The sequence below is a fragment of the Anguilla anguilla genome, chromosome 5 (genome assembly GCF_013347855.1).
Source record: "Anguilla anguilla isolate fAngAng1 chromosome 5, fAngAng1.pri, whole genome shotgun sequence".
In the NCBI taxonomy this organism is placed as follows: domain Eukaryota; kingdom Metazoa; phylum Chordata; class Actinopteri; order Anguilliformes; family Anguillidae; genus Anguilla; species Anguilla anguilla.
In genome coordinates, this window is record NC_049205.1 from 53,239,118 (window position 1) to 53,251,970 (window position 12,853).

The window sequence follows — 12,853 nt, forward strand, 5'->3', positions numbered from 1 at the left end:
TTTTTCTGGTGAAAGTTCCTCATCAAAGATTTCCAAATTCACGGTGTGCCATACCATCTGGAAAGCAAAATATATCCTGTCTGTCATTAGATAAACAGTCAAATGTTCATAAACTGCTTCAGAAAGAATTTAATATCTAGTTAACATTTTATTAAGGATGGACTGAAACAGAAATAAGCACACATAGGTTGCATAATTTATAATGTGAAACAAAGGCAGACTCCCACCTCTAAGACAATCCTGGCACCTGGTCACAGTGCACTTATACCTCAGCTGGTCACAGTGTCACGGCTGAGCGAACAACGGTCCTGTCTGTGAATCTTCAAGGCAGATGTCATAGAATAACCCTCTCGAACAAAGTGGTCTGTGTGGAGATAAATGGCGTTACCACTGTTTTAATTATTCAAATGTTGCATTTCCACGCAATTATCTGCCACATAGCTGAGCCGAGCCACAGAAGCCTTCTTTCATGGACGTCAACCGCATTTCAATCAGTTTCCTCTGTGTTCTGAAATGGAATGCATGACCCATTTAGAATTTTTTTTCTCTCGATCCAGCAGAACTTTTACACCGCCATTCTGGATCAGTCAAACCAGCAATTGAGCCATGAAGAACACGACAGGAAGCCTTCTGAAGCATGAGCTGCCCTTGGATGGCTCCCACTGTGCCGTTTGATAAGTGTGGGGTTGAGGGCTTTGATATGGTGGAATAATTGTGTTATGAAAGAAGGGGAAGGTTCCTCTTCCATATGCCGGAGAGGAATGATCTCTCTCTCTCTATCCCCTTCATCTCCTACTGATTAAATCTGGCCGATAACACAGTGAATCACTCAAGTAAGACCAACATCAAAGATGCTAATTACATGTTTATAGACCTTCTCAGGACAAAAGTGGTGAAGAGATCACCACTCATATGTCAAGCACATTCATATTTCCAGAACATCTCTGGCAATATCATATGCTTTGGTTGAATAACTCAATTACTGATAATGTGTACAGGAACCTAAGTGGTTCAGTCAGTGAGTTTTGACTGTGATTATGGTTCATTTGGAATGTGAACTCCGGAGACATCAAAGTCTGAAATAAGACATAGTACTTAAAAATACACTACATCTCTGAAGGTGGAAGCATTCCTTGCACATTACAAACAGTAGAATTGCAGTATGGCAATTCACCATCCTGTCAAAAAAATCATAAAATCACAAAGTAGTTCATTTGTTTTAAAAAAATGTGATAAGAAAGCCAGAATATGGAAATAAACAGCAAAAAAATGGCAACAACAGATTGATTTCATGAACTCTGTGGCTCATCTACTTCACCCAAATGGAACTCTGCTCATTTCATATATATTTTGCATATTTGGCACTGGCCACAGTCCATAAAGAAAGTAGGATGAGGGTAAGAAGCCGGAGCTATTATTCTTTGTTACCCAGTGTTTTGCGTTTAGCGTCTCTGGTGTTTTTCATTAAGAAAGGAATCACCTTGGGTTTGCCAGGATTTTAATCAAAACCAGCTTCTTATGACATTTAATTGAAGCAAGATGGACCTCCATGCAGCATACAGCTCTCTTTATGTGACATGTTAACCCCTCGCTATAGCTGCACTGCTCACTTGGAGAGAAAAAAAAGCATTCATCTCAATAGTCGCTGTTTCACAGCAGGGAAGCTGATCACTGCATTGCGTTATAACCGATGGAGTTATTTCAGGTTAAAAACTGAAGAGAAATAAATCGCTCGCCAGGGCAATCAAGATTTTTTTGCAGGCGTCATTTGCAGGATTGCCTTTTGGACTTTGAGAGACACTTCCGGACAACCCCTTACATCATCAATTAGGAGTTGCTAATCCGACGAGAAATCATGCACAAAAATGCTAATGACTAAGGCCGATATTATGAATGGCATGCTACAGACACAAACAATTGGCGCGTGCTGTTTGCTATAGTAAAACACAATTCCGAAGTTGATAGGACCAATACTGTTATTTTGAACCCATACATTGTTGCATAGCTACAATGTAAATGTGCCACTCTACAAGCCCTACTGAATGTAAAATTGTGCAGGTCACTGTAGGTGATAGGGTACCACATTCACAAGATTGATGTAATCCCCATTTGAATGACGATGTGCCAGACTCCAAATATCTGGTCAGATTATATCCTGGTCATATTGCAAAAGATGGTTGAGGTTACATTACATTACATTACATTTACATTGCATTTAGCAGACTCTGTCTTCCAGAGTGACTTTCACAACTTTTTGTTTTACATGGTACTTACATTGTATCCAGTTATACAGCTGGATATACAGTATACTGGAGCAATGCAGGTTAAGTACCTTGCTGAATGGTACAACGGCAGTGTTCAACCCGGGAATCAAACCTATGACCTTTAGGTTACATGCCCAGTTTCTTGCCCATTATACTACACTGCTGCCCCGCTGTGAAGCATTCTCAGAGGTCAACCTCTCCTTCCACTGTTGTAGGGTCCAGTCACCTGGGGAAGGGTTTTTTGAATTGGAGTAAATGCAGTGGATTTGATTGGCGATGAAACGCTTGGGTATTTTCGGTGGCCTGTGCCAATGCAGGCTTTGAATGGTATTATTTTTGGCAAGATGGATGCACCGATCTGCTTCCAACTCCCCAGGAAGCCCAAGAATATTGCCAAACAGTCCGTGTCTACTTCGACAAACAGAGATGAGACAAATGGGCTGAAAGCGACCCGAAAACATAAACGCTTGTGCAGAAGAGCCCGGACTACTATCAGTCATCTGACAGGTAACTCCAAACAAGCCCTCGACCGCTGCAGTCACGCCTAACAGCATTGCCAGATGCACTATCAACGAATGAAGATCGAGAGAAAAAAATCTCTCATGTAAAAGGGAACATTTTTAAAAACAAGATTGAGGCCGAGAGCAGACCCTAGCAGATGCAGACCTCTGCAGTCATTCTGGATTCTAGGAAATGAAGGAGGTCATTGCTTCTTCAGCTGGAAGTGTCTCAAGGCCCCGTCAACCTCCACCCCCAGTGTTTTTGTTGACCTAATTCCCTGTCTCGCTGGTTTCTGCCATTTCTCTGCTAATGCCTAAACAGCACAGCATCCGCAAAAAGTCTGGTGTCAGGCTTTGAACATCGTCCATATAAAAATCACTGAAAACAATGCAAAAAAACTCAGGAAGCTACCAATAAATTCTGGTTGGATTTGACACTTACACGCTCAATTTGTTTGCTTGTATTTTATTACTGACCCTACAGTTCCCAGAACAGCCTGGATTCACCTCAAGTTGACCAAACTTTGGGTAAAGACCAGTACACCAGCGACAGCCCTGGTGCTGGAAATATTTAGCTGTACCTAAATTTGAGGAATATGGACTACTTAATCAGTTTAATCTAATCTGCATGCATAGAAATGTTTTCACCAAACAGAAGATTGTTTGCTTTATTGTGTGCTGTACTGAAAGCACAATATACAGTTAATGGATGGAAGGTGGAAAATTGAATTGATTTGAATTGAATCCTTGTGTTATTTACATTGTATGCTGCAGTTACGACCCACAACAACTCATTAAAATTATCCAGACACCTGGTATCTCTTAAGCAAAATAAATCAAGCAAAATAAATGAAATCAGATTGAGAACAATGATCAGGTTAAGAGTTCTGCTCCCTCATAGTACTGCAAGTGAAGCAACTGAAGCACTGGGTAAGTTGGGTTGACTCATGACACAAGTTTTAAATCAGGTAATCATAGTGTTTGTTCACCACCTTAGGACTTGGCAATGATTTCAGAGCCATATGGTGCAGCGAACTGGTCGCTGATGCCGAGCTGTAAGGTTTTGGATACACTTGATTGCATAATTTGTTTTTTTTGTTTGTGACCATGGATTCAAATGGTGGGATCCAAATAAACAATAAACCATGGAAAATATAATTTCCAATACCAACTACCAAATGGAAAATAACTAGTTAAGTTAGCAAGGTAATGCTATGCTGTGTCAGAACAGCGTGAGAGCAGAAAAATACCGTCACCATGGTTCAAAAAGGTACGATGGTATAAGTTTGTTATCAGATAGGGGAAACTAAATAATCAATGCACATATGGTTGCCTCTGATGTTATGATTGGGTAATACAGTGTGGCCTGAAGTGTGGGAAACAACCATTGGCTTGAGTACGAGTACATTGGGTAGTGCCTTGTTCCTTGTCTAGTTCCAGGACTCCTTACGCGAAGGGGGGTGGGGTGGGGGGGGGGGGGGCTGGGGGAGAGTGGGGGGGAGTTGGGGGGGCGGGGGTAGATGCCACAGTGGTGACTTGAGGAGGGACAAGTACTGACACAAAACTGGAGAAAGAATGTGTGCTTTGTGTTAACCAAATGGCAGCATCACAAGAAACACAATCCAGTTATGATTCATTACTGGCACAAAAATAATTTGCTACAGCCTACCCGGATTATCTGTTACAGTACACATAATTAGTTATAGGGTACAGTACGTATAATCGGTTACAGGACCAGGGGCCTGTGAACAAACAGGTGAGTTTGGGATGTTGGGAACATTACTTTTATTGAATTTTACATATCATGGTACAAAAAATGAGGGGAAAGGGGAAAACAATAAGAAAAAATGAGCAGACACAGCCAGGTGGCAAAAAATTACATTGTACATTGACGGTGTGGCCAATAGCCGATAGACAATTGTGATGTAATATGATGTAATATAATGACAAGCCTTGGAACCCAGACGGTCAGGCCTCAAGAGACATCTGGGAGGCCAGTCATGTCAGAGATGTGGTAATGCAGACATTGATCAGATTCTCAGAGGAGAGTCCGCAGATGTGCGATGTATCTGACATATGCTTCTTATTGCAATTCAACCACTTCCTTTTATTTCACAGTTTATAATTATATCACAAAGCATTAGTCTCTGGTGACCTTTCATAGCTACTGAATTTGTTGAGTACACTACAATATAAAACAGATTTTTTTCGAAGATTTATTTGAGTGTCTAAGAGTGATGCAGCTATGATGTGTGTGCCCCTACACCTTCCAGACTTCCTGATATGAATCGCCATACGTGCCTCACAACCTGAAATATGTGGGAAGTTTATCTCCCAGAATTCAACAGCTTTCACCAGACTTAGCAGAAAGTTAAAAGCTTGGCACCGGAGGAGAAGTACAGTAATCATATACACATAACCACAGTGTGTACGCATCAGGACTTAACTGTACCAGTTTTTAGACACAAAATGGATTACCTCTGCTGGGCTCTGGAAAAGAACAAAACCTTGGCAACTGACCATCAATATAAAACTCATCTCACTGCCTTTCCATCTTTCCACTAGTTTAGAAATAAATATTCCCTAATCTCTCACTGTGTAAAAACTGAGTCATTTCACACTATAAGCTCATAACCCCCAATCATAAGTGAAAGGGAAATGTTTTTGGGTACATCAGAATACATCAAAATACGCCTCCTGGGTATTCAGAATAATGAGGCTTGATTGGCATATTTGGAACATAAACTTCAAGAATTAAGACTGCTGTTGATGGATTCAAAGGAAAAATACCCTGGATTTAGAGGAAATCCTTTAAAGAAGAGGACGAAAGACAGGGCCAAAAGAGATTGATGCAAATTTGTTAAAAGAGAAAATCACTAATGGGACAACCAAAGATAATATTCATGCTAAAATTAAGTATATAAAACACGTTCAGTTTCCCTCAAAATCCTAGAAGGAAAAATTAACAGATTTTTTGGATTCCTGGAAGCCATAACTAAAGTTTGCGAGCAGAAATTTTGGTATAGATCAACTTGCAGAACCTATACATTTCAAAAACAGGATTTTGCAGCACCCAAAGGAGAGGGGAAAAAAAACAACAGAAATCTCTTAATTTCCTGTCGTGAAAGATAAATATGGATTAAGGGCACAGAGTGGGGCTATGAAAACAGTGTCCTTTCAGATACTTAGTTACGAACTCTCACCACCGTCTGGTTGATGTTTGCATGGATGAAGACAGAAGAAGGCCTTCATTCACCCAGCCCTTGGCTGTGCGGAAACCAGTTACAGTCAAACTCTGCTGCCTGGGAAGTGACTATTTTGACATCAGTCTTCTGGGTTTCATAAAAAAAAGCGTTTCTGTGCGATTGCAGGATGAAGGCGACGGATCTCGAGGTTGACCGGAGGGGAACGCCGTTCGCACAACCTGTTGGGTCCGTTCGGTGGGCCGCTGACACGCACCGCACACAGAACGCGTTCGCACCATCGCTCCGGAGGGTTGCAGTTTTAAACGCCCCGCCTTCTCGCCGGCTGACCTGGTACATGTGCCTTGCCCGCATCGTTTTGTTTTTGTTTTCCTTCAGTATGTATCTGCACGTCTCTGCGTACGTGTGTGTGTGCACGCACGCGCGTTTGTGTGTGTGTGTGTGTGTGTGTGTGTGTGCGTGCGTACGTACGTGCATGTGTGTTGAACAAAAATTATTCTTCTCTGGGTTATGTTAAGTGTTTCCTTTCCCTGCCACCCCCACCTCTCAGACTTTCCTTCAATCTGGTTTCACTTGAAACTAATGAGGCAAAAAGTAGTTTTTCTCTCTCTTTCTCTCCCTCTTTTTTGACGCACTGTTTGTGGGTTTTTTTTCAGCGCAATTAAGTTTAGGATTGTGCAACCCCTTTTGATTTGGAGAGGTAACCCTACATCTACCGACCCCCCACCCCCACCCCCAATTCTTAACTCCCACTGACCCCCTCCCCAGAAGAGCACACAGCTCAGTACCAGCATTTCCATATCGGACATGTACCACAGAAAATGCAAAGAATCTGCCATAGTGTGTACTACTGGACTTCCTGGTAGTAAAGACATATTCAAGAGGGATGTACCAAAGACTCTGCTGGAACAATGCTGTTACCTGTGCTACCAACTCATGAAGTTCTGAAAGACAGTTTTCTAAGTGGAGTCAGGGTTGCCATTTGAAGATCCCATCCATCTGCCGTTAAAGGCAAGACCTTCTCACCTCGTTATAATATTGTGCAGCGCTGTGTGCGATCCAACATGGAAAACAAAGCCAAATGCTCTTTTAAAAAAAAATTTTTCTTGAAAAAAAAAAAATCTTTTCAATCTTTGTATTGTGAACTCTAACAGTCTGGCCCTTACGGAAAGACAGTTTTATCTAAGAGAGCCTGATTTACGGCACATGAATAGAACCTGGAACAAGAGGAGTTGAGTCATTCAGAGGGATCCAATATGTTTAACGGTAAACGGTGACAGTAAGGTAAATACTGCCAGCTTTGGCAACCGCAAGTGAGTGTTTGCAGCATGTTGTTTTAGCCCCCAGTGCACCCCCATCCCTGCCGCACACAGTCGACTGAATGATGTCTGTTTCTATTTAATGAGGATAACCAGGAAATAAAATACCACTAAATAGCTGGTGCTGGTTTTCAAGATGTGTAAATTGGTATAACATACGCATGCATCATGTTTACTTCCTTATTCCAATGGAAACATAATGCGGGGCAAATTAAGGGAACATTTGGAAATTACCGAATTCTCCCAAAAGCTTTGATTCTAAAATCCTACTCCTGGCCCCCTTCCCGTTGACCACAGACCCTTATAGAAAAGGAGGCCCATTCCCTTTGAAACGGCCTGTATCCTCAGTTACCCGCGGTAGTTTTGCACAGCCAGTATGTGATCCTGAGTAAAGAGAAATGAACACATGCTTTTGTTAACCACAATGCCATGCAGTACGGCGATGGCTCGGGGCCCACCGAACTTCAGCCCCAGACGATACACATCAGGGGCACATCGACCCTGTTTGTGTCTGCGAACCCAAAGAAGTCCTCCAGCGGTAATGAATTCATCCTTTTGGAAGCAGCTGACCTCGTTTTCATGCAGTGGACGATTGCAGACTGACAAGGAGAGGAAGGGGCAAGAGGAAAACCTTCCAGGGGTCAGTCACAGCATCACAGTGTCCTCCGTCCACTTGGGTTTCGCCTGGGAAATCTTTCAACTCATGAAACAAAAAAATGAAAGAGCCCAGGTATGGTGGGTTGCCGTGGAATAAATCTTCCTAATTGATTTCTGTTAACCCACTAATTTATTCAATGGAGATGGTGTACCGGGGGAAGCAACTCTTTTCCAAAGGGTACCTGGTGACATTAGCAAGGGGGGGGGGTGGCTGTGTGGGGGTGCGCTTGTCTTTGCAAAAACAGTCATTTATCAGCTGGTAATGTTCATGAAATTGAGTGCTAAATGTCAAGTTATTTGGCACTTAAGGAAAAATTTAAAAGTGGGAAAAAATGCACCAGAGGCGTATACTCCATGCATAGCTGTTGCAGTCAGAACTGCAGTCACCCAATCAAATGGAGCCACCATTGGATACACATATTAGGATGACCCTGCTGACAGCAACCTGACAACACTACAGTCAATGATACAGCAACCTGCAGGGCTACTGGCCATAGTACTGACACAGAGTTTCATACCAGATGATGTGTTATTTTCCTGCCTTGAAAAGCTGTGTTTTAGCTGGAGGACAAGTTTCCATTGTATCATCAAGGTATTGAAAATGAATCTTGATTAGGGACTGGCAACCTGTCCAGGGTGTATTCCTGCCTCTCAGCCAATGCATGCTGGGATAGCACCCCCTCCAGCACCCCCGTGACCCTGACCAGGATAAGCGGGTTAGATAATAGATGGATGGATGGATCTTGATTAGGATTAAATAAAATTTTATGAGAAAAATGTAACATACAGGATTTAATATCCATACAAGTGTGATTCATTTCATATTTCCATAAACCACAGAAAAGTAAGCCCAGTAGGCAACATTTATGTATTTTCAATAGCGGTGAGGGTTGGGGAAAAGTGTGTCATAATTGCTACACTACACAACTGTTTCCATATCATTTCTCTGTGTTGGCAACCATGAATCTTTGTTTGGATTTTGAAAGAAATAGTGTTGCTGGTGGGTGGAACACCATAAACATAAATTAAATTTAGATGCATTTGATATGAGAATTACTATTGGTATGAACTCTTAAGTGAGCACACTTACGTGTTTTAGTAAATTAGAGGCTATTTGCCTAATGGCTAAATACATGCATCTGTGCAGTTAACTTTACTGGTGCTTTTACTTCACTTAGTCTTTTCTGCTGCTCTGTTTATTTATTTATTTATTTATTTATTTTTTACAATGCACTCAAATACATTACTTTGTAATCACAGGATGAAAGCATCCACCAAATGATCATAATGAAACAGAACTGGAAACACATAAAAAGGTGGTAGTAAAATATTTGTGCTATCTTCAGCAACATGGCCAGGTCTTCCCTGCCAGTATGAAGGCTACACAGTGCTCACCACCCACGGAAGAAAAAAAAACAAGTCATCTGGTAAATGGATCTGTGAGTGGTTTCCTTTAATAGGCTGTTGTTTAAGAGGGAAACGGCGATGTCGGACTGACGTGGGGAAACCCTTTCTGTTAAACGAAGGAAAGGGGCTCCTCAGGGGGCGGCTGGAAAACCCATGACATCACTCCAAGGGAAAAAAAAAAAAAAAAAAAAAACGTTTTTAAAAAGTTTGCCACTGATTAGCAACCGTTTCCAATTAGCGTGCTGAAGCAAGCGGAGGCCAGGGACAGGCGTTAGCAGAGACTTTAGAGGTTTGTTACCATTTTTTTTCTCCCATGGAAGCCCCAGTTCTTTTTTTGTGTTTGATGTCCTCTTTGAGCAAAGAGTTAGCACGGTGTTCTCAGCTCACGCAGTGAGGCTGGTGTGTCTGTGCCTAGAGATCACAGGGTCAAACTCAGGTTCAGATGAAGTCAGAATGCAATTATCCCTCAATGAACCAAAAAAGGAAAAGAGTTTGGGGGGTGGGGGGGGGATGGGGGGCAGGGGGGATTGGAGAAATAATAAAGAACAGCTGCTAGATTGAGATGCAAAAGTTTAGGCAAGGCCACTGTGTTTTTCATCTTCGGGTGCAACGAGGACAATAGCTAGATGTGTAAAAAAGGGAAAAGCTAACCGAAAAACAAGACATTAATATCACTGCATTCCTACATTCCCCCCCAATCCCCCCCCCCCCCCCCCCCCTCCCCAAAGGAAAAGAAGGACAGACTAAAAACATTCCCTGTCACTGTACAATCTGGGTGGTTTGGCCAGGTCCCTGGGATTGATGCCAGCGGTGGTGATGGTCACTGAAGGAAGGTCTGTATATTCAGCAAATGTCTATAAAAATGTTCATGTTCATGGACAGGGCTTTATGATGAAAAGGTGTGTAATAAAACGGAGTCTGTCATTACAATGTATGCGGGAGGAAAAAGGGTGTATGTTGATGAAAGCATGAGTATTATCTTCTGGAAAGAACATTGACATTTCCCGAACAAAGAAACAAAGTGTAACAAAATAATAATACAATGAGTGTGTGTTTTCAACAAACAATAATTTGTTAGAAACCTACAAAGCTAGCATTTTTCGTCCACATAAAGTGAACATTTTCTATGCCTATTCAAGATGGAGAAATGAGAGGACTGTCTCATAGCTGATAATCTTGCACGAAATGTTAGCAAAATGTTCCATTTCAATATGTCATACATTCTTTATGCACCACAACCATATATACAGGTTAAATAGCAAAATATATCAATCACAAATATGCACACTTTCATGTTCAGTTCAACAAAATGCAGGTTTTGCATGAAAAGAATGTCGTCTGAAGTCAAGCCTTGAGTTACAGTATGCATTTTTATTTCTGTGCACAAAAGCACCATGTTCCACTTCTAAGATATTCAACAGTCATTTCTCAGGCATGTGTTTTCTTTAAAAAAAATCCCTCCTTCTCAGTATAACTCAAGAGGGATGTGCTTTTTCCTGAAAGTGTCCCACTTTTTCTTTTTGTCTGGGCTTGATCAACATCCACGAGCCAATGAAATTAATAGAAAGTGTTTTGACAGTGCTTTTGCTGCCCTTATGGGAAACTTTTGTTTTGAAGAGGTCCTGAGTGACCCAGTTGAGCCGTAGAGCCATGATAAAAAATAAATAGACAAAAATGTCTGCAGAAGAAAATGATGCTCTTGGAACCTTTTTTCCTTTTAAGGAAATTGCTTTTCTCTCTAGAGACCGTTCGCTGACGCACAGGTGTGAGTATAGGAATGATCCTCCAAATACCTCCTTCCCGCTGAATTGAGCTTATATCTTTTGTGAATAATAATAATAATAATAATAATGATAATAATAATAAAAATAAATCATATTGTTATTATTATTACATTCTGTTAGTTTTTTTCAACATGAAAATCAAGAAAAATTTGAAAAGGAAATGAGGTTGGTCTATTCTAAAGGGATCAAGTAAACAGTTACTAGGGATGGGCACCCTAGTAACTGTTAACCTGATCTCTTTAGGATTTAAGAAAAAGAGGACAAGGGTGCACAGGCACCATGGGGGGCGACATAGCTCAGGAGGTAAAAGCAGTTGTCTGGCAGTCGGAGGGTTGCCGGTTAGATCCCCGCCCTGGGCATGTCGAAGTGTCCCTGAGCAAGACACCTAACCCCTAACTGCTCTGGTGAATGAGAGGCATCAATTGTAAAGCGCTTTGGATAAAAGCACTGTATAAATGCAGTCCATTTACCATTTACCATGAACATTATGATTACATGAACAAAATAGAACATAATAGGCTATTTATTTGCTTCTGTACATTCTATGGAACAAGACTTCTTTACAAATTTAAAATCCCACCAGAACAGATATTCAGTCCTAAAATCATAAATGTCTGGGGAAAAGAGGATGTCTGGCCAGCTTAACAGTTATAGAAATACTTTTTTCACTGCTCCTCTGAGATGTATGCAATGTTCATTCCATTCCATCGATGAAAGCAATTCTACACATTTTTGAAATGTCAATTTTCTATACAAGACCTAAGCACTTTTAGTTACTGACTGGCTATGGAACAAGTTTGGGTTCTGTTTAAAGGAAGAGCAAATTTATTTTCCGATTTGAAATGCTGACTACCCTCCTGTGATTTATTAATCCAAATGCCAGCTGTTTCCCCCCCTGAATGTGGGTGGTTCTCTCCAGTAAAGGGACAGATATATTTGTCCAGCAGGCTGATAGCAAAAAAATTGGCAGCCTGTAAGTGGAGACTAATCTTGTCCGTTCACTTTTCAATAAGCATTAACTGCTTCAACAGAATTATTTTACTGATAGCTGACTGAGCTATACCCCTGTTGTTATGTCAACAACCTCTGGGAGGTTCAGGCTTCATGAACCCCAGAAATGATCAGAACAGCTATGCATCACCAGCGGCTAACTCATTTGAACCCATCATACTGTTTTGCTGTAACAAGCAAGTGCTATAAATTGGTTCCACCGTGTCAGTAAATGGCAGTACATGGTAGTCCTTAATTCGTCCTTCATTTATCACTAATTTGGAGGTATTTTTTGCATTATTCCATCAACAATGATGGTATGCGCTTCTGATGTCTGTCTGACACATTTTGGCTCTGAAACCTATAAGAGGTTTCAAGAGACAGTCGGAGACTGTCAAACACAGAAACTGGCCACAGACTGCAATCAGCCGTCAGCCGGAGCTCGTTCCCTGATGTGTTTTCCACAGTGGAGACCCAGACCAGAAATAGTACCTTGGTTAGAAAAAAAAAACACAATGCTTAAACTTTGCCCCAAATCCCATTTCCAAAAACTAGAGGCCTGCATTTTCTCATCCTGATATTTTTTTTCTTCTTCTCTGTGACTTGCACATGCAGTCGTGGGATTGAAGCAAACAAGCCAGGGTTTAACTGGCAAGGACTTGCCACCCCAATCGAACCATAACCGTCCAAGAGGACAGATTGTGTCCTTTTGTTTTTGTGGTTCATGCT